The sequence below is a fragment of the Bombus pyrosoma genome, linkage group LG8 (genome assembly GCF_014825855.1).
Source record: "Bombus pyrosoma isolate SC7728 linkage group LG8, ASM1482585v1, whole genome shotgun sequence".
NCBI classification, from domain to species: domain Eukaryota; kingdom Metazoa; phylum Arthropoda; class Insecta; order Hymenoptera; family Apidae; genus Bombus; species Bombus pyrosoma.
In genome coordinates, this window is record NC_057777.1 from 2,084,140 (window position 1) to 2,107,949 (window position 23,810).

Here is a 23,810-nt window from a genome sequence, read left to right on the forward strand (position 1 = left end):
TGAGTTATAGAACTGATTTCACTGGGAAATGACGTATAATAGAGAAATTCATAAGGTTTCACGTTTATTATGATGAAAATGACGAGATGAATGTATTCACCTATACATATATATATATCTATAGATATATCGTTTATAATATATTAAATTTGGCAAATAAATTGACTCGGAATAAGATTACAAATTTCATCGTAACTTTAGCCAGCAAATAAAACAACAATGCGCTATTGTTACGCGATAATGTAAAATTTCCTACGCAAACTAGAATTCATAAAATTCCGAAAGTTTTCAGTAGAAAGGTTCAGTGTCGATCAAAATATATTTCACGGATAAAATTCTTTCACAATTTAATTATCGATGATTCGCAAGATCGTCTTTAATCTTAAGATCCTACGTTGAATGTACCCGGTGCAAATTTTTTTTCAGTTAAAAAAAGAAAAAGTTGCCGAGTGATTTTCTAAAGTATCGATGACCTCGAAGTAACTCCTTGCCGGGTTGCTAACCTGCGCTTTATCACTTTCACTTTGCTCTACAAACTTTCCTAAATCTCCTCAATATCGAAATCTATGAACTTTAAGTTGAAAACTTCCGACGATTTTCCATTACCCGGCATCAACAACCTTAGAAATTATTTTCTTCAACTTGCATCATACTGAAAAAGAAACGCTTCCCTTTACTTTTAATTTATTTTATTCGCCGTTACTAAGCTGCAGAAGCACGTTCTTCAAACCAGGTACGTCTTTATTTGAAGTAATATTTTTTATATACGACTATATCATCGTTCATTTATTCGTGACATATGTATCCTGAAGATCACACGGCAGGCAATTCATCTGGTTCTTTAAAATACGTTAACAGTTTGCTTGTACTTTATTCAGCTCGATAAGATAGAAGCAGCGAGCGCAACACGTGTTCCATTATACCCCTTTATCTAGGGGATGCATATAAGCCACCATACTAGATAAATACCATCAGTCACTTGTGGTGAATGTAATTTAGGTATTGAAAAACAATGATTGATCGTCAGCTTTCCCACAGAGAAAATAAGCTTCTGTCAGCGGAGAAAGAACGATTTCAACTTCAACAGAATCTCCCTGTGACGTTATTTCTGTATGGTAGTTACATTATTAAACTTTTATGTTCCTCCTTATATAAAACAATTTCTTTTCGTGAAAATTGAGTTTCTCCTTTACATAGAGAGATCGATTTGTTTCATACATTTGGCAACAATTTTTCTACTAAATGTAGCAGGATCAGCTTCTAACGCTAACAGTTTGTGCTGCGCTTACTATATGTAACGTTGCATTATACGAGATAACGTTATCATTGCTTATTGTCATACCTTATGCGTCGTGCTATCATGTACTTCGTCAGAACGTTATTTATTATCTTTAAACTCAACGTTTCTTTGGCGATTATTATCGATTGACAGAGAAAAGCGAAACTTCAACTGTAATCATGCTTCATCCGACATGGTCCCGACATGGAATTACAAATGTTTGACCGAAATAATCCAAACGGAATTTCATTAATAATTTCCATGTTATCGAAACCTGTCCGGTTTATCATTTTCTCTAATGCTACGTGCAGTGACACAAATAACCTGTTTCTCAGAGTTCGTGTCCAGTCAATTCCATTAATTGCTGTAACTAATGAAGGCTTGCTTCCTGTTTAGCACGTTTCGAAACGGAATTAGAACGCAGCGACTTCGCCAAATACGTTTGCCAGTGAAATGACAATTTGAGGATCTGGCTGATGAAACGACGTTAATTGCGTCGCGATATGTGTTTGTAGGATTTTTACCTTTAGAGGCGGTTATGAATCGTTCTGTGATTACGCTTGTCGAGGTACTTTTTCGAGGATTCGATACAATATTCTTGATACAAGTAATATTGTAGCAAATGACAGGGACAAGATAATAGCCGATGATGTTATTTGATCTGAACTAATCAAACTCCGCAAATCTCCAGCTCTAAGGAGCGTCTAGGGAATTCGAATTTTGGCATTGTTAGTTCACTCAGCTTCCCTGTGATTTGTATGATTTCACGGTTGGCATTTTGTAGTTATCGAATCAATTGTGTTCGATAGCTGTATCTGTTTGAATGAATTCTATTATCTCGTAATCATGGCTATTAATTATCCAATGATCACAAGCATCATTCATTGCACAAATTATTTTATAATCGTAGTCGTTAATTATTAATCACATTGAATTCTGCTTAATCATATCGAGCATTATGCGTATATGTATTTGAGATTTAGTAAAATAAAAGTATTACTTCGGATAAATACTTAATTAATTGTCATTAAATGTTATTTAACGCTAGCAAAGGAAAAGTCCACATAAAGGGAAGGGAAAAGAAATGGAAGAAGGAATTCTTTTAATCGATATATTTGGTAATCTAATTATCCAAAATTAAAATAATTGGCATTTTTTGAACAGCATTTTTGAAGGAGTTGGCTAGATTATAATAGAATACAAATGAAATTTACGAAGATGGTAGAACCTACTCGATACAGTCCATTTTGGTACAAATGAATAATGACCGGTAGATGTGAAATTCACAATGGCTTTTCGCGGGTACCCTGGTTTCATAAGCTTTTACCATAAAAATTGAAAATTCCTTTCTGTGTATTATGTACACTTTTACCATAACGACACCTTTTAAGCGGCACTTTATGGGCATTAAGCAACACTTTGCTCATAGCATTTAGATAGATCATCGATAAAATATCGCAGTATATATGCCACAAAGGTAGACTTATTTTATCAAGATAAAGTGCGTGAAATAAATGGAACAAGGGATGAACATTTTCCGATTTCGCAATTTTATTATCTCTTTTAACGCAACAACAACGGTTCACGTTGTTAAGAGGGAGAAAGAGAGATCTGAACGGTATCGATGTTTCACACTTCACGGTTTCAGATAGCCAGCGACGGTGAAAAGTTTATACTGCATTAATGACTTGGCGCACATCGTAGTTAAAAATAATTAAACACCACGATCGATAAAGCGAGCCAACGTGTAATAAATGCACGGGCGGCCATCAAAATTCTTGGACCTATTTAAAATACAGCACAATATCGAGGTTTAACATAGCCACGGTCCTCGATATGCCGGATACGCTTAATTTCGCTAATTAACGACGTATGTACAAGCTGATTAATTTCTCCACGGTGTTGTCCGGACTGTCTGGTTTTAAAACAATTATGTCTAATTATTCCGGCAATTATCGTATCGCGTACATACGATATTTCAACGGCGGACGTTTTATTGGATTACTCGGATTAGTTCTCGATTCTTTGGAAAATGTGAGAATTTCTTGTAATATCTGCTTCACGATAAGAGAATAATTTCTTTCGTAACACGAAACAACAAACGAACGATTTCTGAAAAAAAGTATTTTCCCAAAACGGTGTTAAAAATTTAAATATGCATCGTAGACTGTTAAACAAGTATAAGGGGAGCGACTAAATCAGGATAAAATCATGCCATTCCGCTTTAAACGAAGTCATGGTTTAATGAAACTGTTCAAGCCCTAAGGTGGAAAACAATAATTGTAGCCGAATCGCATTCAACCATTAAACGTAATTACCCTTGCTGTTTTTTTTTTTATCGTTCAAAGTGGAAGTTTCAATAGCGTTTTAGAAGTTTAACCGAGATAACAGTTGTATCAACAGGTTTCCGCGTTGCTTTCAGCACTTTCGTCTCCCATACCTATGTTGTATCATGTAAATGGCGAGTAGTTTAAATCATTCTGATTTTAATAGAATACAACACGAAGATAAATTTGAAAAGATTCTTAAATCGTATAAAAAAGTATGAATAGTTAATATTTTATACAGCTACATATAAGAGTTTGTAGTACATTACTTTTGATGATGTTAAGCGTTCTCAATACCTAATGCCAGGAAAATGTGACCAAGCATCATCCTACATAAATCATGTCTACGTTTTACGAACGTAAAGAAAGTGTTGTAGGAGTATCTATAAAATTTTTGTGAAGCATTTTAGGAGGCGTGTTTGCAAAAGCCATTTTCATCTGTTGAGTTCTCCCAACGTATTACGTCATATATTTTGGACGTACATTTTATAGTTATTTTACGTGTCGTTTTATCCTTTTATTATTCGTTATGAAAGTTTAGCGAGAAAAACTAGGCTATGGAACGCAGAAGCCAATGAATTCGGGTAAACAAGCATAAACAAATTTTCATCAACTTGCTATCGCTTGGTCGCAATCTAACAGCGTCTGCTCTCTACTGATTTGAATATGAAACGTTTAATTCTAAATATTTGACTTGCTTTTGACGATTTTACTTGTTTGCCAACAAAAACAAAAGCGAAATAAAGTACTTTGGATTAAAGGAAAATAAATCGCGTTTTTTGATAATTAGAGGTTTCAGAATTTCCATAAAATGACGGAATAAATACGATCTTCTCGTGTAACACAAATTTTCTGCGTTATATCTGTCAATTCCATTTGTGAATTATTAAGCAAAACAAAATTATTCCGAGGAAGATAAAATATTGCGAAAAAATTACTTTTCTTTAATATAATCTATTTTTCATCGAGCACGAAACCCAACTATATCGCAGCCCGTGTTTTTCTTTTAAATGGAATTATGAGAGAAATCAATTTTGTTTATTTTTCGTTATATAACGTAAAAGTATAAAAGTACGTTTATTACACGCATGTTCCAGTTTATTAAAATCGTGTAGAGAAATCAGCATGGTTTGAAGCACACACTGAGAATTCTTGGAAAAATATGAAGCTTACCATGGGGAAATGCAATTATATATCATTGATTTAAGAATGTATTAAATATATTAAACTTTGTCACACACGTTCTACTTTACATTACATTTACTCTACATTCACATTGCATTTGAATTGAAAGGTAATATCCTGTACTATTTTCATGGTTTTTGGGATTCATATACGAAATGCAGTTATGCGTGAAATAATTTCGCCTCTATGCAAAATTCGAAACCAGTGCGTCACAAATGCTTCAGGCTAGAATTTCGAAAGAGACATTTTAATTTTATCGACATGTCAATTTTTATAAGTCTGATATTTTTTTCCACGCTCGTGCCATTATTTTATATTCTTGAAAATCCACTGTTATAACCGGCAGTAGAATATAATAATTTTTCATATTGAAAATCTTAAGGATAAAATTTTTTATAAAAATAATTACGACTAAAAATACATGTGACGACCCCCTGGAAAAAGCTCTGCGACCCCTTTGAGGATCGTGACTCTCAGGTTGCGAATCCAGGTTATATGGAAACCAATCTTTCTATACACATTCCTTTCATCGTTTATGGTATTTGCTCGTATAAATTTTTTGAATAAAAATGTAACCGCCAGAGCTTTCATTGAAATACTATGGATATTATAAAACACGTATCGCCTTAATAACGTAGAAGACGTCTCGTTAAAATGTCGAATATTATAAATAATTAAATTAATTACTTTAAGGCGGTAAAAGTATTTGCGGTATTGCAGCATCTACCTTTTGAAAGGATAATAGACGAATTCAGCACAGAATTTGTATGAAAATCTTGGGACCTTTGAATATAGATATTCGAAGATGGAATATCATGACAAAGTAATGACCAGAGTGGAATTAGAGGCCGTGAATTCCGCGAGTACTTTAAATTCCTTCAATATATGACATTTTTGCTTTCGACAAAATTCGATCCTCTAGTCAATTTGACGAAATTTTCACGAAGTTGTAGAAGCGAAGTTAAAGTTCTCAATTTTCGTAAAATTGTAAATAGAGATCACGATCGTCCGTTAACACGTCATTTTTCTTAAAATGTTAAAATCCAATTCGAAGAGGTAAACGGCGGTTCATTTAAATATATAATTAAATTTGACTGATCTTTACTGAACATTTTTTTCAAAGATTGCTTTGTAATCTCCGTTTTGCGCAACGCTGAACTTTGTATTCTGTTCATCCTTAAAAATTAACTTCTTTTACAATTTCTTTTTACGTCGGTCATTCTACATCGTAAAAAGACGGATACTCGTCTCAACGAGCATCAAACATGGCGTCGCTCTCCTTTAAAAATAACAAAAGCGACGTGGAAAATAAGATTCTGGTCGCGTTTCTGAAAGCATCGTTCAATAACAGAGCCAAGGCACAATTGATTGTTATAACAGAGGCTACAGTATAACATTAACTTCGTTAGATGCTGCACAATTGTAATGCAATCTATGTAACTCCTATGTCAAACGATCACGAACATTGAATTGATAATAAGCTCTTAAGCCTGTCTAATATTAGATTAAAAGCAATCGAGAGATGGCGCAACGTGCTTCGTGCATCTTTATTGCACTCTAGCTCCACAATAAAGAGGAAAACGTAGGTTGCAGAATGAATGCAACGTAAAAAGGTATACAAGTGGTATTCTTAATTATTCAATTGATGGTTGCGCTCCATCTCTCAATTGAAATCTTTGTCCATGAAATGGAAAGTTGTTGTACAATCAAACGGGTACAATTTACATGTACGTATGTACAATCTGTTAGATTATTGTTCATGAACGGAATGTTCGTCGGGGAATTTGTACAACAGGAGGAGATTCAGTTTTATGCATATTGTCATTGGCATATCTAAAAAACGAGAATAAAAATCAGTAGTTTGCGACAGTTGTATTCGAAGTCACACTGTTGTCTATTTTTAAGCGATGTTGTAGAACTGACCAACATTTTCTCTGTCGTTCTGAGCGTATAAAAAAATATCGGTCAAATAAAAGCAGTCAATCAAATCGACGAACGTTGCGAACTGCGAGCTGCAGTGAAATAGAAAAATAAAAGAACCTATGACACGAACTCGAGTGACCGATCGTTCTTTCATTTTAATTTGTTTATTACGATGAATATTTCATATCGAAGCTGCACGACAAACGTACGCATCTTTATTTTGCGTAATAGACCGGTAGGGATGAAAGTTCTACGCAGAAGTTTTAAATCGATCTTCAAGTTTAGCTTTCCTATGTGATTATCGACAAATTATTTTGCTACGAACTTTTGACACACTTTTCTGGCTGGGAAATTTACAAGGTAAAACAGATTTAAACCGTTCTGACTAAAAATGCTTTCAGTCCTGAATATAGAATGATGTTAGTGATTCACCCACAAAGGGTGGAAAAGTTAAAAAAAAAATAGTAGACAAATCTGATAACTGATTAGGGGAAGTTATGATTCGAACGAACATTTTTTAAACTTCAAGTTCCATCGGTAGACGTGTACGTATTTTAGAACATTAAGGGTAAACGAACTGTTATTTTTATAAAAAGAAGTGACTTTAAGTAAAAAATTTATGTCTGCAAATCATCCACTCTGTCCACTGATCGCTGTACGCAATCAAAACATTGCATCGTAATTTTCTCCTCGAAGAGAACTCCGGAGAGTTAATGGTTCGTGGAAACTAACAGATTTGTTCGAGAACTTACCATTTTAGCATAATCAATCTTAATCTTCGCTTTATCTCTACAAAACAAAAAACCATTCCAATTTTTCCCCGTTTTAATTAAGATATCCTTTGTGCTCCGTCTTTTCAACTTTTCTTTATCAATCGCACTTAGTCACATTTCAGTATGACTCTTTCAACTTCCAAGATACTCTTTACAAACAATTTTCAATTTCTTCGTCCTTCTGCGCCTGGCTCTGTCGCGTTTTCCCAAACCAGAGAAATACTTAATTAAACATTTCCAACTATAATCAGATCATCTGTATATTCTTATTATTGTAAATTATTTGAGAAGAAGATCCCATCGGGACGCTTTATAATTTTATTGGAATAAAACGGCATGTTTTTGAGGGGGTAAAACCATTCTTACGATAGCGTTTTCGTACACTTCAATTTCTTGTTATACGTGAAATTGAACAACGTTTAAGAAATTACGATAATTTCTAACACGGGCCCCTGACAAAATGATAGCCTTTTTCACACTGGACAGACTAACTGCAAGAACATCTAAAGGCCTCTGTAATTACAGAAGCGAGCCGCGGAAGCGAGGAGTTAGAATACCGGCAGAGATTCATCCTTTTTGTCCCGTGAGCGAATTGTTCGGAGGTCGTGGGGAAATTGTACGCTTTGCATCTGACAAGAAGAGATCTCGACGTATACATAACGACCGCGTTTAAACGAGTTTTAGCACGGCATTAAAGCTTGGAAATAAGAAAGAAAGCTAGTAATGTTTGCTTCTCAAAAACAAACAGCGATCGATTTATGAGACGCTTGTGTTAAAGATTTCGGTAGTCTTTATTCTTTCCTCGTATAAACTTCCTTTTAAACGACGTTCCCTTGACGTATATGATCCAGGCGACTCCAAGACTACTAAAATTAACGAACGTGATAGGATGGTGAAAAAGAAAAATATACCAGTCCATATCGACTGCAAGTATTCTTTTTATTCCGAAAAAAAAAAAAAAAAAAAAAAAAAAACGATATTTGGCAGCCTCCAACCAGTCGATAATTATTTCATAAAATGACAGACGAATTATAAGAACCTCGGCATCGTTGTTTTTATTCTGGAACGTGCGAACAAAGTAGCGGTGGACGCCTTAGAGGTTGGAGAAACGCCACAGTGTCCCCGTGTTGTATCGGAGACATGGCCTGGGTCAATGAAGGTACAAAGGACAAGGCAGTTACTCTTTGAAGGTTGCCGACTAATTTAACGGTCGAACCTCGTCGAGATATACCTCGATCGATCATTAGGTGCAGAGACCGCCGTTTGTTGCGAGAGTCGTGGTTCGTTTGTGCAACAATGCACAATGTAGACCAACGTTCTGACCATTCCTGGTCGGCAGACGTTACAGCATAGTTTCAATTGCTTAGAAATCCTCTCTGGGATTTCAATGGACAACGGAAGCTTAGAAACTTGTTCCCGTTAGGATACCATCCCGAGCAAGACACCCGTGACAGCGCCAATAATTAATTTCGAGCGTTGCGTTCGAACAATGACACTTCCGCTTTGCCAAAGAACTTTCGATGCTGCCAATAAAACATGTCTCCCGTCATTGTCTCTGGTTGTAGGTAGAGGTTCGCTTGTCTCATTTTTGCTGCGGGATAGAGTATGTGCTGTTCGTTGAGTATTTTCGAGATAATTTTTTCTTTTTAACAGAGAACAGATGGTTTTGCAAAAGATGGAAAGATGAAAAGACTCGTCACTTTTGTATCGAATGATAAATGGTAGAAATTTCTTCGAATAGAACTTGCCAAACTCGAACCGCGAACTGAAACGATCCACGTAGAATTTTCTGCTGCCACTTTTAAATTTTAAATCTTCAAACGATGGAAACGTTAAATGTAACATACGTTCCATGCAAATCAAACGTATGGTTATAATTCCGGGAAATTCGGAACTCTAGGCTTTTGTGCTCAACTTTTAACTAGGTTCTTAACCAAAGCGTTCCTGTTTAGAAATTTCACAGAAATTTTACGGTTCCTCGCCTTTATTTCCTGTGTGACGCTAGCTAATTCGCCTGTGTCATGGCTCTGCGAATCGTGATTAATAGCGCTGACTGCTTTATCTCCATAATCGCGATTAGCATAATTATCTGCGCGGCAGAATGTTCACGCGCTAGATTTTCGTGCAAATCTGATCGACCAACTGTGTCAGTCACGTGCATAGCATCTGTATCTCGGATATGTTCTTGCCCCATCATCGGTAAATGACTTAGAACGTTCGTTGTCTTGTAGTTCTCTTTCGGAATAATAATCGATAAGAAAGTACAATGTCCAGATAAGTGATTAGTGCAAAATTAAACCGAAGATAAGGGAATGATGGAAGAGCGTGTACTTCTCTAGAATTAGGTTTAGCATAATTCCTATTTGTATCGCTTAGGACCGTGACAAGGTTCGTTTCATAGTCACTCGGTTAAAGTATTTTTGGGATATGATACGTAATACCATAGACAAAGGATGTCGTATGAATGTTGGTTCACAAACTAATCTCATTCGGGTAAAAGCCATAGCAATGCTCCATTGTGTAAATGATTTTAATTCATTCCTATTATTCGAAACAAAATACTATTGTAACTAGTAAAATAACATTTCTATCGTGCCTGTATTTTCGTAAAGTATCGTATCTTGAAATTGGATTTAATCGTATTATTCTTATGTCGTGTGTTTCGTTTCGATTATTTGTAATTCTTATTTGCTTGTAAATCGACGTTGTTGAAAGCTTCCTGTTTCCACAGGGACAGTATTGATTTTATTTTGCATTAATAAATATTCGATGTGTCATATACTGTAATTTCCATTTTCTTGATAGAGTTTTAACAAAATAACTTTAACGGGAATTTTTTAGCGATATCTGCCAACAAATTCGCGCGACTAGTGAATTTTCGTACATCCATGATGCTTAAATCATAGGTAAACAAGGTTAAAAAGGCTTCTATCGTTATTTTAGAAATCGAGGGCTTAGACTTCCTTTAAACTGTATTTGACAGCGTTGAGGAGAAAAATGCGGTAAAGTGCTTGAGCTGCGAGATATTAAACATTTCTGTCTAACAGAGATTTCCAGAAAAGTTATATAAATGCTTAAGGTAAGAGCAAACTGGCTCTCAAAAATAGCTTCTTTGAACTAAGCCTTTGTTTGAATTATACCCGGGACTGGGTTTGACAGAACTGATTTGTGACCTCCTATGTTTAGGATCTTTTTATTCGTATTTAAAAATTTACCGTCTAAGGAGCACTTTTTATTATCATGTTTTAAATATAACTTGAAATAGCATCGTACGATAAAAAGTCATAATAATTTTAAACGATTAACAAAATGTCCCCGAAACTGAATAAATACTTGGAACATTTAGCCTCTTACTTCTTTCGAATATTTTCATTTTACGATATTCGATTAAGCACATTTTTTATGTTGAAGATATTTTTTCCTTTAAATCGTTTGAACAATATGGTTTACAATGTGATCCCCAGGGATGAAATCGAAATATTTTACAGTAAGGATTATTTATTATTCGCATCATTTGGCGATTCAATACGCCAGAGAAGTAAGCATTTAAATTTAGCCCAGAATCAACCTATTGATTTTTACTTTTTGTGTTATAAAGTTTTTTATATTATACTATACGGATGTAACAATATAGTTCATAAAGTTATTGGCATTTTATTATTTCACCTCAAAAATTGGATATCGTTTTTCGTTTAATCGTTCACTGTTCAAATAACAACGACCATCGCTCAAATAAAGAAGGTATAAAATATACGTGCGATTGGAATTTACTGGAATTCGAATAATCGCCAGTGATGCTATGTCGTACAAAGGATTCGGCGTTGCATTGCAAACAGTACACGTCAAGTTTTCTAATATTTTTACCAATTTTTATTGATCGATGGTGTCGTTTGACGCAAATATGAACAATAATGCACTTTTGCAAACGTGCCATTGAATAAATTACCGGGAAATTGATAGTCAGGAGCGAACGCGTGGATTATGTGCCGCAATGGATTTTCCGCCCCTCAGAGGGAATTTTATTCTTTTCAATCCTTACTGAAATCCACGTGAATATTCTTGGATCATGATTGCTTTGAAATTTAAATAACATTAAGAGCTCTATCTATGAAAACATCTTTTTTCTCGTGTATGGTTCGCCAATAAATCGAACGCGTAGAATAGAATCTTTTTCGTGTCCAACTTCCCTTTCGAGGAAATCGATTTTAAACATACAAACGCGCGCACTCTGTCAGAATTCAGTGGATTTTGCCACAGCTGTCTACCATGCAAAAGAAACAGCTTGCAAGTAGCAAAGAGTGCCATATATCTTTTCTTATTTTTTTTTTTTTTTTTGAGAAAGTACTAAGGTATACAAATTTGTTCTTTATATAAAAAAAAATAAAATTGTTAAATTGCATTAATCGTAATATAATTCGATAAGTTTACAATCGCCGTGGCAAACAGGAGTGTGCACCAACCGATAAGATTGATGAAAGAATACAGTGGAACTCAATGCACAGATCTGCTTCATTAAGAAGGTATCAGGTCCGTGGAAGTTCCATTTTTCCAATATTTTCAAAAGATAGCACCCGCTAAGTGATAATACCTACGTATTCAGCGTGGAAGAAAGAACGAAAGAATATTAGAAAATTGGAAAACTATAGAATTAAAAGCGGCGCAACGAACGTGTCATCTCAACGGCGTACAAACTTTATAAGAGTAGTTCGATGTAATTTGATACGGTTGTTCAATCAAGTTTAGCTTCGCGATGAAAGCGAGCTTATTCTTTTCTAGCGGGAGTGCGAAAGCTTCGCTTATATTTCCTTATAAAACGAATATTAAACTATTTATTATCATCGTTTATGTAACAAAGTATTATATAACGTAAGAACTGCACATACAAATGCGAATGTAAATGATCGGACGAAGGAAACAATTCTCTATTTTGCGAACAACATCGCAACACGATGGCCGTAAGGTGCGAAACTTTTCTGCTTTCTTCTACGGTTTGAATGAATAATTAAATCGATCTGCGTGCCAACGGATCTTTGGCGGTGCTATCACGTAAGTTTTCGGAAAGTTAGATTGCAAGCTTTAAATTGAAAGTGTATCGGTTGCAGAGCGACGAAGACGAAACGCAATCGGCCGAAATAATTAAATAAGGCGGTCGTTCTTCACTCGTACTTGGTGCGCGCAACGAAACTCCGCTCGAGCGCCGACTGGTTAATTTCTGGATAATTAATTTCTTCCAGCGACGACAACGAGTTCGAAACGCGTTTCGCTAATTAGTATCTTGCTTTAGACTTTCTCGATTATCGTTTGTAAATCAACAGTTTTCTCGAGCCTGTAACTGATCGATCAGCCGGGCCGTGTAATTTACCTTTTCTTCCCAGGTGTGTTAAAGTTAAATTTTGTAACTTTGTTACCGTCTTGTTTAAAAGTTGGGAAGCTAATCTTTAGTCAAACCTTCTCGTTGAAGTATTATTTCGTCGTTAAACTGTAAATTAGTAATGTCTCGTAACAGGTCTAAAATAAGATAATTTCCCTTTCATTTTCGATCATAATGCTGTCTTTTTATATCTTGAGTAGAAAATAAACTTACATTTCTAACCCTCGACAAGTACCGTTCAGTCATAAACGACCGCCACGGTTCATTTTATTTAAATTTGTATTTTTCGCTTCGGACGACGAAGATCATTGATAGTCATCGTTATATAGAGTATAAAATATAAGATAAAACTAGATATCCTATAATGTAGTAACGTAATTGAAGCTACTAGGTGATCGCCAATAACGACAAGCTAGAGTTAAGGTAGATTTTTAGGATTACAGTTGCGAGTGACGTGTAAGTGAAACATACTTTCCAGTAGCAAAGTATTAATTTTTATTTAACACGTTAGCAATGTAAAATCTTAAAAATCACTTGTTACTGAGATACGAGTGATTGCCTTGCACTTTATTTAATGTTACATTGTTATTTTAGCTCATTCAAAAGTAATATGCTGTGCTGTTATCAACTTCTCTGGTAAGATCCCGGCATAAATTTTCTTTATCAGATGACCTCGTAAAACAGAAATCTAAGGCCATTAAATTAGGTGCCGTTGTCGGGAAATTAAAAGGCCTGTTCCATCGAACGACCTATAAAAAATGCCACTGTAATATGTATGTTCCTAATCCATAGCACGTAATGCATTCATCGTAGTTGATATTCATTTCGTACACTAAGAAAATGTTACGATATAAATGGTCATTAGCGTGTATAGATTATGTAAACGAGGCTTCATAGTGCGAAGAAATGATACTTTCCACCTTAATTAATCACTGTAACTTCATGTAAGAAAACATTTTTCCTAGGTATATCTTCGATATATTTTTTTCATCAAGAATCATCACTCTCTTCTCATTTATGTCACCGGTTTCAGTATTGCAGCATGCTTTGTATATCATATATATATTTCGAGACACTTTCTCCACTCGGAATTATAATTTTTCGAGTAAAAATTTTCAGATAGCTATATACGTTTACCCTATTTAGGAAATTGCTTCTTTCCGGTTTAAGTCCAAATCACTGTCCTTATATTTATGAACACTCTTGCGCGTAACGTAAATATACATTCAAGGGAGGATAGAAATATATATCCTACGTTATTGTTACTCGCGTCGCGTCAAGGGAACCATAATTTTTATACAACTATAAATTTACATTCTTGAGTTTCACTCATGACGCTTTTCCCAAAGGGCGATGTATTTTTACACCATCTGTTTCTGAATGAAGAAATATGATTGAATTGCCTCTTGATCGGTCAATTTCATGTACATATTTTCTGTGTATTTTACTGTAGGTTATAACCTTGTCCTTGTTGATTTGATGAATATTTATTTACATAGTAATACGTCTTCGCACGTATGGTAATACGTTCCTCCTATCAACTATCGAAGTAGTTATGTAACACTAATTCGTCCTACAAAATTCGATCGTATATCATCATTAGCCGCGAAAGTGAGGTTTATCTCCTCGGAGGTAACACGAATTACGATACACGTAGCCAAACGTAATAACTTATTTACACAGTATATCGTACACTTGTAATATTCCTTAATAGATACATACATAGAACCAATTAACGTTATACGTTAAATTATTTATAAATAAATGTATACTATCTGCGACACGATTAAAAACATTTACTGGAACAGCGTCTATATTGGGTTAAGGGTAGCATCAACGACGAAATAATTTTTTAAATCTCAGAATGAACGATCAACCGCAGCATGAAAACTGCATGGCACGTACAAATTCCCGTTCATCATCGAGCTGCAGTATAAACGGCAATCCCATTTCTTACCGCCTCTGGAACATCGTGGAAGGAGAATCGGGGGAAGTTTGGTAGGGTAGCTTCACGGTCGGGGGCGAAACAGCCGAAATCGTTAGCTCTCGTTTGCACGTAAATCTCGTGCAGCTGTCGCCTGGTTGCCAGTGAAAAGAGAGCCCTTAACGCAGATTCGCAGTTATCCTTCGACACTTGGTGATGCCGTAGCGCTGTGCCAGCGAGACACGGTCGCCCCCGGATAAACGCAGCGAATCGCAGGGCCATAATTTAGTAAGCTTCTTAACTCAGAGCCAAGGAGCACGTGCACTTTATTCACCGTCGCGTCGTTGCCAGCTCGGCTGGTGACCGATAAACACGGCACGATTCAAATGAAACTTCCGGCTTCGTTTGTGTAGAACGACAACGATTGGGCTCGTGCTCTCTCGGTCGCTCCATTTAAGGCCAATCGCTATTCCTGCGACGCTTTAATACCCTCAATGAGAGCTAATACCATTCCGCGAAACGAAAAATGCTTCCCTCTCTCGAGGTTACGCCTCGAGGACGATGAATACGCGTGCGTTGTTTCAGGATTTTTGTTCCCTTGTTTTCGCTGATGCCATTTTTTAGAACGACCGTACGGATTATACGGGCTTCTAGAAACAAGAAATTCTAGATTTGAACGACAGATTCCTTTATCGTCCGGAATTCGTCGTTCAGAATTTGACAAGCTGGTTGGAAAAATCGTTCGTTGTACAAATTATAGTAGGAATTGTTCATCGACGATGATCAATGAAGGAAACATTGACGATGTTGATTGTACGAATACTTTGTTGTTTGAAAGATCGTACTGAATTGTCACGAATCGATGAAAAGTTTGCGAATCGCGTTCAAGGTATAATTTTTATACAGTTTCATCTTTTTTTTCTTTTATCGGAACGCCAAAACAGATAGGTTTCATAGTTCTCGCTTTTTAAACAGCACATCATTAGCTGTTAATAGCTTTTGCGGAAACTAGTGATTGCAAAGTTTCACCATCTTCGTATTTTGTAACTGTCAGCTGCCAATATCACGACCGCCTCGTGTAAACAACTTTCAATTCTTTTATCGCTCAAGGGATTTCTTTAGCCGAGAAGCAATCCCTATAAAATTGTTTATGAGGCCACAATGGGAGAGCGATATCTAAAAAAATATCGTATGTAATTTTTATTATGTTGTTAAATAAATCATAATAATAATCTTGGAAGGTGCACACCTCCTCCGGCTTTCCTCCACAGAACGGATTTGCGAAAATAAAACAGATATAATTTTTATTCTCCTATAGCAGACCTATGATGCTTCAATAACTGTGATATTTATCGGCAATGGTGTTAGAGTAACGCATTAAAAAGTCAAACTAATTTTTCTTCCGCTAGGATCGAAGGTGCAGTATATTGAAACCACTGGAGATTTGCTTTGAAATATTGTTTTCATGCGAGAAACCAGCGGATACTTCGAGCTAAGACATTCTTCTACATGAAGAGAAAATGAAGTTCTATCATTCACATAAATGTGTTGATAAAGACTTTCATCGCTTCACTGTCTGCAGATTCTTTTAATAACTAGAATATGAGCTCTTCACTTGGCATATTTATGAAGACATATAACGTGGAAATTTATTCAAAAATATTACTTTTTCGCGACTACGTATTAGCTCGTTCACATTTATACATACATCTATCTATTCCTATGAAATTTATAATAAAATGCGATCAATCGTACGCAATCAAACCAATGCCATATCACTGGGAGTATGACTCGTGATCTTACGAATTTCTGCCATCTACATACTTTCGAAATTGTCCGATTATTTTTAAACTCTGATTTTCAATATTCGTCTCGATAATTTAACTTCTCCATTTTACCAATCACATACGAGACGTAGAAACGTTCCATATCGCGGGATATGTTTGAAACGAGAAAGGAGTATAAATTCACGTTGTCATTTGACCATGTAGACAAATCATAAAACGTTCGTTAACGCAATCCAAACTGGAAATGAAATTGCTCGGGACGTTTTGCTTATTTTGTTTGTCGAGTATTAATGGCCGTCGGTGATTTATTCGACACGCTATGGAATCCAGTTCTCATAAGGATCGTCTTGCGACCCCTTTCGTGTTCCTTTTCGCTTTTCCAGTTTATAAGGTACCTGTTTGAAGAAGAAAGAACCTACGACGCAAAGCTATTTTATTAACGACAACGTTTCTTCCTCTAAGAATAAGTTTCCATCTTATTCCAATTGTAATAATCAGTAGGATAGGGGAGAACCGTAGCTCGACGAGACTTTCATATTTTTTATCGTCTGCAAGAGACGCAATTTAATTTGCACTTTCATTCCTTTGCGAGCGTTAGTAAGACGTAGCATGGAATAAGAGGCTTTCTCGTTTGAAATTTTTCATTTGTCGCTCGAACTGGAGGCACGATCGTGAAAACTGTCCTGCCGAACACAACGGAAAGTGTAGGTAGCTCCATGAAAATTCTACGAAATGCTCTTTCTCCTTACACGCACAACGATTATCGTCGGGAAAATTGAAATTCTAATAGTCTCGTCGCGACAAATATCCGCGTCGTACCTAAGTATCGACGCGAGATTTTCGTTTTAAGAGGCATTGCAAAGTTCCTAGCTCGCGCGCAGTGCGAGATTAAATTGCTGAAATTGATTACCATCGACGAGATTGAAAGTTCCAGGGAATTCGTTCCGTATAAACGAAGATTTGCGCGGTTTTAATGCAAATGTAATGGAAAAGTTTTCGCTTCGTATACCACACTAGCAATTATTTGTATCGTGCAATTATCGCCAGAAAAAATTCAAATATAACAATTTTGTTTCGTATCGATGAAAGTTTATGACGTACTAACTATTAATGCATAATTTTGATTTTAACTTTTACAGAAACGAGAAGTTTTTAATTTGCGTACTGCGATTAAGCAGCTTATATCGGGGTTGTCGCTAAGGATAATTAAAACGTAATACGCAGCTCGAACATTAAAAACGCATTTGATTTAATCGATGGTATTTATATATAAAATTAATTGTGTATGAAATTTTGTTTTTATCGCCAGCATATAAAAAGAGCGTGGAAATTATTAAATATGATATTTTAAAAGGAACTATTACAAACTATTACAATCCTTTATCAAAAAGGCTTTCGAAAGAAGAAATGATCAAATTAATTTTTTAAACCAATGTACATTAAAGTTACGTATAAGTATATAAACGTTTATTTTATAAATGCAAAGAAGAAAAAGTTCCATTAAATTTGGAAGCGATGAAAAATATTAGGTTCAAATAAAACTCTTTTTATTTCCTTTACTCAAGTAAACTCACTGTTAATGAAAAACAAATTGATCCGGATTTCCTAGTTTTCCCATTAAATCGTATTTATCGACATTTCGCGGTAAACTAGCGATATCTGTGACGTTAATTTTAGAACGAAAACATTAAACATATCCACGCGCTCCATACTTGTGTGTTTTATGAAAATTTTGTTATACCGAGTCCACAGTCGTACACGAAGTCGAAGGATGAAAGAGATTAAAAATGGATAAAACAAGTGCACCTGTAATTTCCATGTGTTTGCGATAAAAATTAAATCACATTAATAACTCAGTAGCATAAGAAAATTAGACTTCCCGTCTTGTATTTTATTATTTTTCAGCGATTTCGCATATGCCTTTGGATTTTCCGCATGACGCGACGAAACTATAGAGACAATACGATCATTCTAGTGATAACAGCCACGCATTCTACACTAAATTGAACACGATTTTAATTAAACACTGAAAGCGACTGACGAAAGAAATAGATTATGCGTTATGCATCTCTTGCTAGATACGGACACAATTAATAAAGAGGACAGGAAACATATTTTAATATTTTCTATCCGAATCCATACGGTAAAATTTTATTTCTTCTCACTTGTTTTTTGATATCTAAAAAAGAAAAAAGAAGGAAGTAAAAAGGAAATAACAAAATAACCTTTACGTTGTATCGCTCTACTTTAATTTCTACAACGTCATCCAATATGTATAACCGTCTAACCGTTTGCTTTGATCGACATTACAAGCCGCACGCATTATCGTTTTTCCGTTTCGCGGACATTGCGTTAGAAAATCCATAACACAGTTCGACCTTTATAGCTCTAACTCTCTCGACCCGCTTATATCTTTCATTGCTCGTTATAATATCCATACAGGTGGCGTGATACACCTTGCGAGCGAATCATCATGCGACTTTTGATCGGTAAAATTTTATTTCTCCGAGATATTTTATTCCCTGAGATATGTAAATCGTATTACTAGTAGCACAGAAATACGTGTACGTATATTTACGTATTTGCGCCTCTCGTCCAGTTTCGACGGTTCGTACGGTGATCGAGGAAAGAAGTTGGAAGTGGAAGAAATTGGAATCTTTATTCACATAAGGATTTCTTTGAGAGAAATACTATTGTAAATCCTACGTCATAGAACTTGTGGTAATAAAGAAAGAATGTTAAAAAGTAATCCCGAGATATATGGCTCGTTTGAAAATTTCTTGGAACCAAGTATAGCAGTAACAGCACCTCTGGATTTTTTAGTGCAACGGATATTCATTTGCCGTATGAACCGCTCCGGTGGTAGATTCTTCACACGAAAACGATAAAAAGAAGTTCATGTAGAACTATTTCATCCTGTTTCCGAGTTATGGCGAGTTTCTTCTTGAACAAACTGTATCTGCATACCTACACAAGAGGTATTCGAAATGACCTCTTTTGCATCCGAACACGAGACAAGATTGGAGACGTTTTATCAATGTGTTAGACTCTCCATTTCTCCACGTATTGTTCGTTAGATATTGAATTCTATTTGTAAATGAGTAGGTGAAATTATTTCAACTATTTCCACCTTTCGATAGAATTATTCCGATATAAAACTCGCTGTAACTCGCAAACAGGATCAAACAGAGTACACGTTTCTACGAACGTTTTCTTATTGTTTTCGTGTCCAGAATCCATCGCCGAATCGGTTACCCGATGATGCTGTGGGACACTCTGTATATGTATATTAAACAGCAAATAATTTCACCAAGTTTAGCAAAGAGAAACGTCATCTTCTATCAAGATAATGCATACCCTTATAGAGGTGTCATATCTTAAAATACAATTTATTATCTCAGCAACGTTATTTGCCAGATTTATATACTTATCGCTGATTCCCATCTATTCTCAGAATTGAAAAAATTCCTGCGGGAAGAAATTCTTGTCAAGAGGGATTATTATTATTTACTATTAGTATTGTTTACTATTAGAGATATATTATACACTATTAATTAGAATTTTACGACGACGATAATATTAGAAAATCAAAAAATAGTTTACAAATAATATTAACATTTGCAAGCTTTCTGACTCTGGTATTAAATATTTGTATATAAAAATGTTCCGCCATGTATAATGTGTCATTTGCTTTTATTCAAAATAACAGGGTAGTATGTTTACTTTTTGGTTGCAATAATACTGAAATTAATAATAACGCGAACTCCCATTTGGTAATCACGAGTTTCTGCTAACTTGGACCATAATTATACCGGGATTAGGTACTTTTGCCCTCCACCGAGAAATATTTTAATCCAGAGATTTGAATAACGAGTCGTACAGCTAATTTGAAACTGAATTTTTATATCAATCGTTGTACAGCAACGTAAGTAGTCGTAGTCGTTGCGTTTTCTACTTAGAAAATTATCTATATCTACCTTTATCGTAACTTATCTATTATATTTCTCTTTCGATTGATGACACAGTATGTTCCTGCGTTACTTTATCTTGTAATTGCTCCACCAATAAAATTCCATATCCAGTGGGCTAAAAATAAACTATACCCTTTCAATCTTTCACGGTCGCGTCTTTATTTAGCGATAAAGGTTTACGATATGCAGATTTAATACCTAGTTTGTCAAATCGTAAAGGAGCCTTCGATATTAATTATAATATTAATTATACGTATCGACGTATGATGCAGGCTTCCATTGAAAATACGCACAAACAAGCTCTTTTGATAACTTACCTTTCAACAAGTTTATAATCGATATCGTACCATTTCACTCATATCCATTCGATGCTCTAAAATATTTTATCCGATGCATCAGTTTCAGTAACGAGAGAGCAGCAAATAAAAAGCGAATAAATGAACGAAAAAAAAAAAAAGGTGTATAAAATAGTTCGATATAGTAGCCAAGTTATATAGTACAACCCACGAGAATCATTGAGATGGTTTTTTATTGGAGATCCACGTATATACATGTATATCTCATCAAATCTGTACAATATTTAGCGTATTGACAGGTTGATATATTGGCAGCAGCAGATAACAAGACAGCAACGTAGGAGCTGGTTTCACGTATATTTTACGTTGCTAGAGAATCGAGGTTGTTCATAGTGTTAGTGGAAACAATGGACTTAAAGCTTACTCTGGATCTTTGTGTTGCATCGCCATATTGTCTGACTGCCTTATCTTGCAGACGTCGCCGAATTTCAAGCACAACAATTTATCGGCTTATTATCTCTTTTACTTCACGCTTCATTTTTTGCTTATAACGTGTATTGAAAGCTTTTATCGATTTGCGATAATTATAATTATTAAAAGTTTTCTCTTTTCTCTCCATGTTTTTATTTTTTATTTGTTTTTTTTTTCTTTTTTTTTTTTTTTTTTGGTGGAAAGACTTTCACATTGTTATCAAGTTATTGATCACAATTGACTGGAAGTGCAGTACAGGATAATAGCTTGACTGAAAACATTTTTTCACGAAGTAATTTTTTTCAATTAAATTTCTGCATGGCTGTTGGAGGATCGAGAATAAAAAAACAAAAATTGTTTCAAAGTATCTGTTATTTTACACACGGTATAAACGGAAGAAGACTTCGACTATACAAGTGCGCTTACGTTCAAGCAAATTGATTATCTACGATTTTAATTGACCCTCCATAATACGCGCGAACAAACTACGCTATTTACCGACTTGTTAATTAATCAATTCGGAAAAAAAACTTACGTACAGGAATCGACGCAAACTATTTCAGTTTACAGTCAAGTTCAATCAATGGGGAAATTGCTTACAAGTTAACCAGTTTCAAGTCGTGGCGAGCTGTTTGCAAACCAGCAACACTTGCACGGCCAATAATGGCGACTAGAAGTTGCCATTAAACTATTCGAACGATGGCAGAAATTCGCTAACCGTTCGACTTCAACAAAGTTCGCGGTCAATTTACTTATTATGAAATTAGAAGATAATGTATCGTACACCATCAACGGTGAAAGGAGCTCTTAGGTCGTAAAATCTTCGCTAGTGTTGATTGGAAAATTGATAAACGACGAGTTACATGGAAACGTTCACGAGCACGGACATTTTCAAATGAAAAGATTACCGTGCAACGTTAATCACTTTAAAGATTGACGTCAACATTCACCTTGACGCGATACCACCTTCTAATGATATACAGTTATACACGATTACAATGTTGGCTGTAGCTACTTTCTTGCGGCTCTTTTCAATAGATAGCTATCAGAGCTGATTACTCGTTATTATTTTTTATTTATTACAAATCATACGACGATTAATGATACTCGTATCGTGCAGAAAGATCGTTGCTCGGATTTTCTAGCGCAAGTTAACCACGAACGTCCTTATTATATAATAGGTGGTAATTGGATTACGAGGTTAATTGATCTCTGCTTTCTCTAAACTGAATATCACACGTGCAAATTACAGTGAACGATGATTGAACATTACGAGAAAATGGTAATAAGAAAGAGCAGAAGAAAAACCAATAGAGAAAGAAAGAAGTTTTCATTCTTAAAATAGCGGATTTATGGCTTACGCTTTAAAGCGTAAATGTAGAATTGATCTGATTTTGATCAATGTCAAAGATTCTAATTTTATCTTGATAAATTCTAAAATATCTTACTATAGAAATTATTATCGATACTCGCATACTTCCTACGTATAACGAATTAAGACGCTATAAGTCATGAATGAAAGATGAATACGATAAATATCGTAGAAGCTATTTCGACAAGTTTATTATCATAAACTACCAGATATTCACTGAAGGAGCTGGAGAAAATAGTCAATGAAATATGTATACGTGAGATTCAAGGAAGCCGGTAACCATAAACGCAACAAATTTATTCAGCACACGTGATAACTCGACAGATGATGAAAATTATGTTTCGCAACCAGGCAGTAGATTTTTCCCTAATTGCTTAATATGTTTACGACAAAGCATTCAGATATACTTCGATTCTTCTTAAATACGTCAGAGGTTGATTAAATATTCGATAAAGGAGAATTACCATTGTATTTTACGTAGGAATGCATAATCGCCGTAGGCACATAAGAGTTTCCGAACCTCGATGGAATCGTTATTAATACGGTTAATATTATACCGCAAGTAAAATTCGATGGTCGATGGTACCAGGTACATACGATTCGACGAAAAGGGAAAGAACAGGCTCCGAGCGATGTTTCGTTCCGTGTGAATCACTTGAGCATAATTTACGTCACGTTACGGTCAATAATACATTTCTGATGTTTGCAGATATCTTAAATTACATCTACAGTATTATTGTGGCATTATAGCGAAATGTACGTCATTAAACGCTCAAATAGACACGTTATCTTCGGCAAGGAAAGGCTTTTAAATCTTATTATATAAAGGGTTGCCTTCTGTGAGTATGTCAGTCATTTCAGTTTGGGGCAAAAGGAAGGACCAGCAGCTTTTTTTCCAAAATTTCTCCACCGAATAAACGTAAGACCACGTCTCGTAAAATAAGAGTTCAATAATTTGTAAACTCCTCGTTAAAGTTCTCATATCTCGCTTCAAATAATCAGGAGACAATTCGATTTTTCTTTTTTCTTGAATAAACATGTTCGATGCTTTCGTTGTAAAGGTATCGCTGCCTCGCTTTGACAGTGGCACAACTCAGAAAAGTTCATATCTGCTTTCAGCGAAAAGAACAA

The 23,810-nt window shown here is 35.3% G+C and overlaps 1 protein-coding gene across 2 annotated transcripts in view; it reads left to right on the plus strand.

Moving 5' to 3' along the window:
- Positions 1–23,810, plus strand: part of LOC122570146 (calexcitin-2) — a 44,173-nt gene that overhangs the window by 12,583 nt on the left and 7,780 nt on the right. The window contains exon 1 of one of the 2 annotated variants that reach the window (XM_043732089.1): positions 23,537–23,598. The exons of the other annotated variant lie outside the window; for it this stretch is intronic. The gene's annotated coding sequence lies outside the window, so the exon portion shown is untranslated. Of the gene's footprint in view, positions 1–23,536; positions 23,599–23,810 lie in introns of those variants that run through there. 2 annotated transcript variants of the gene reach the window in all.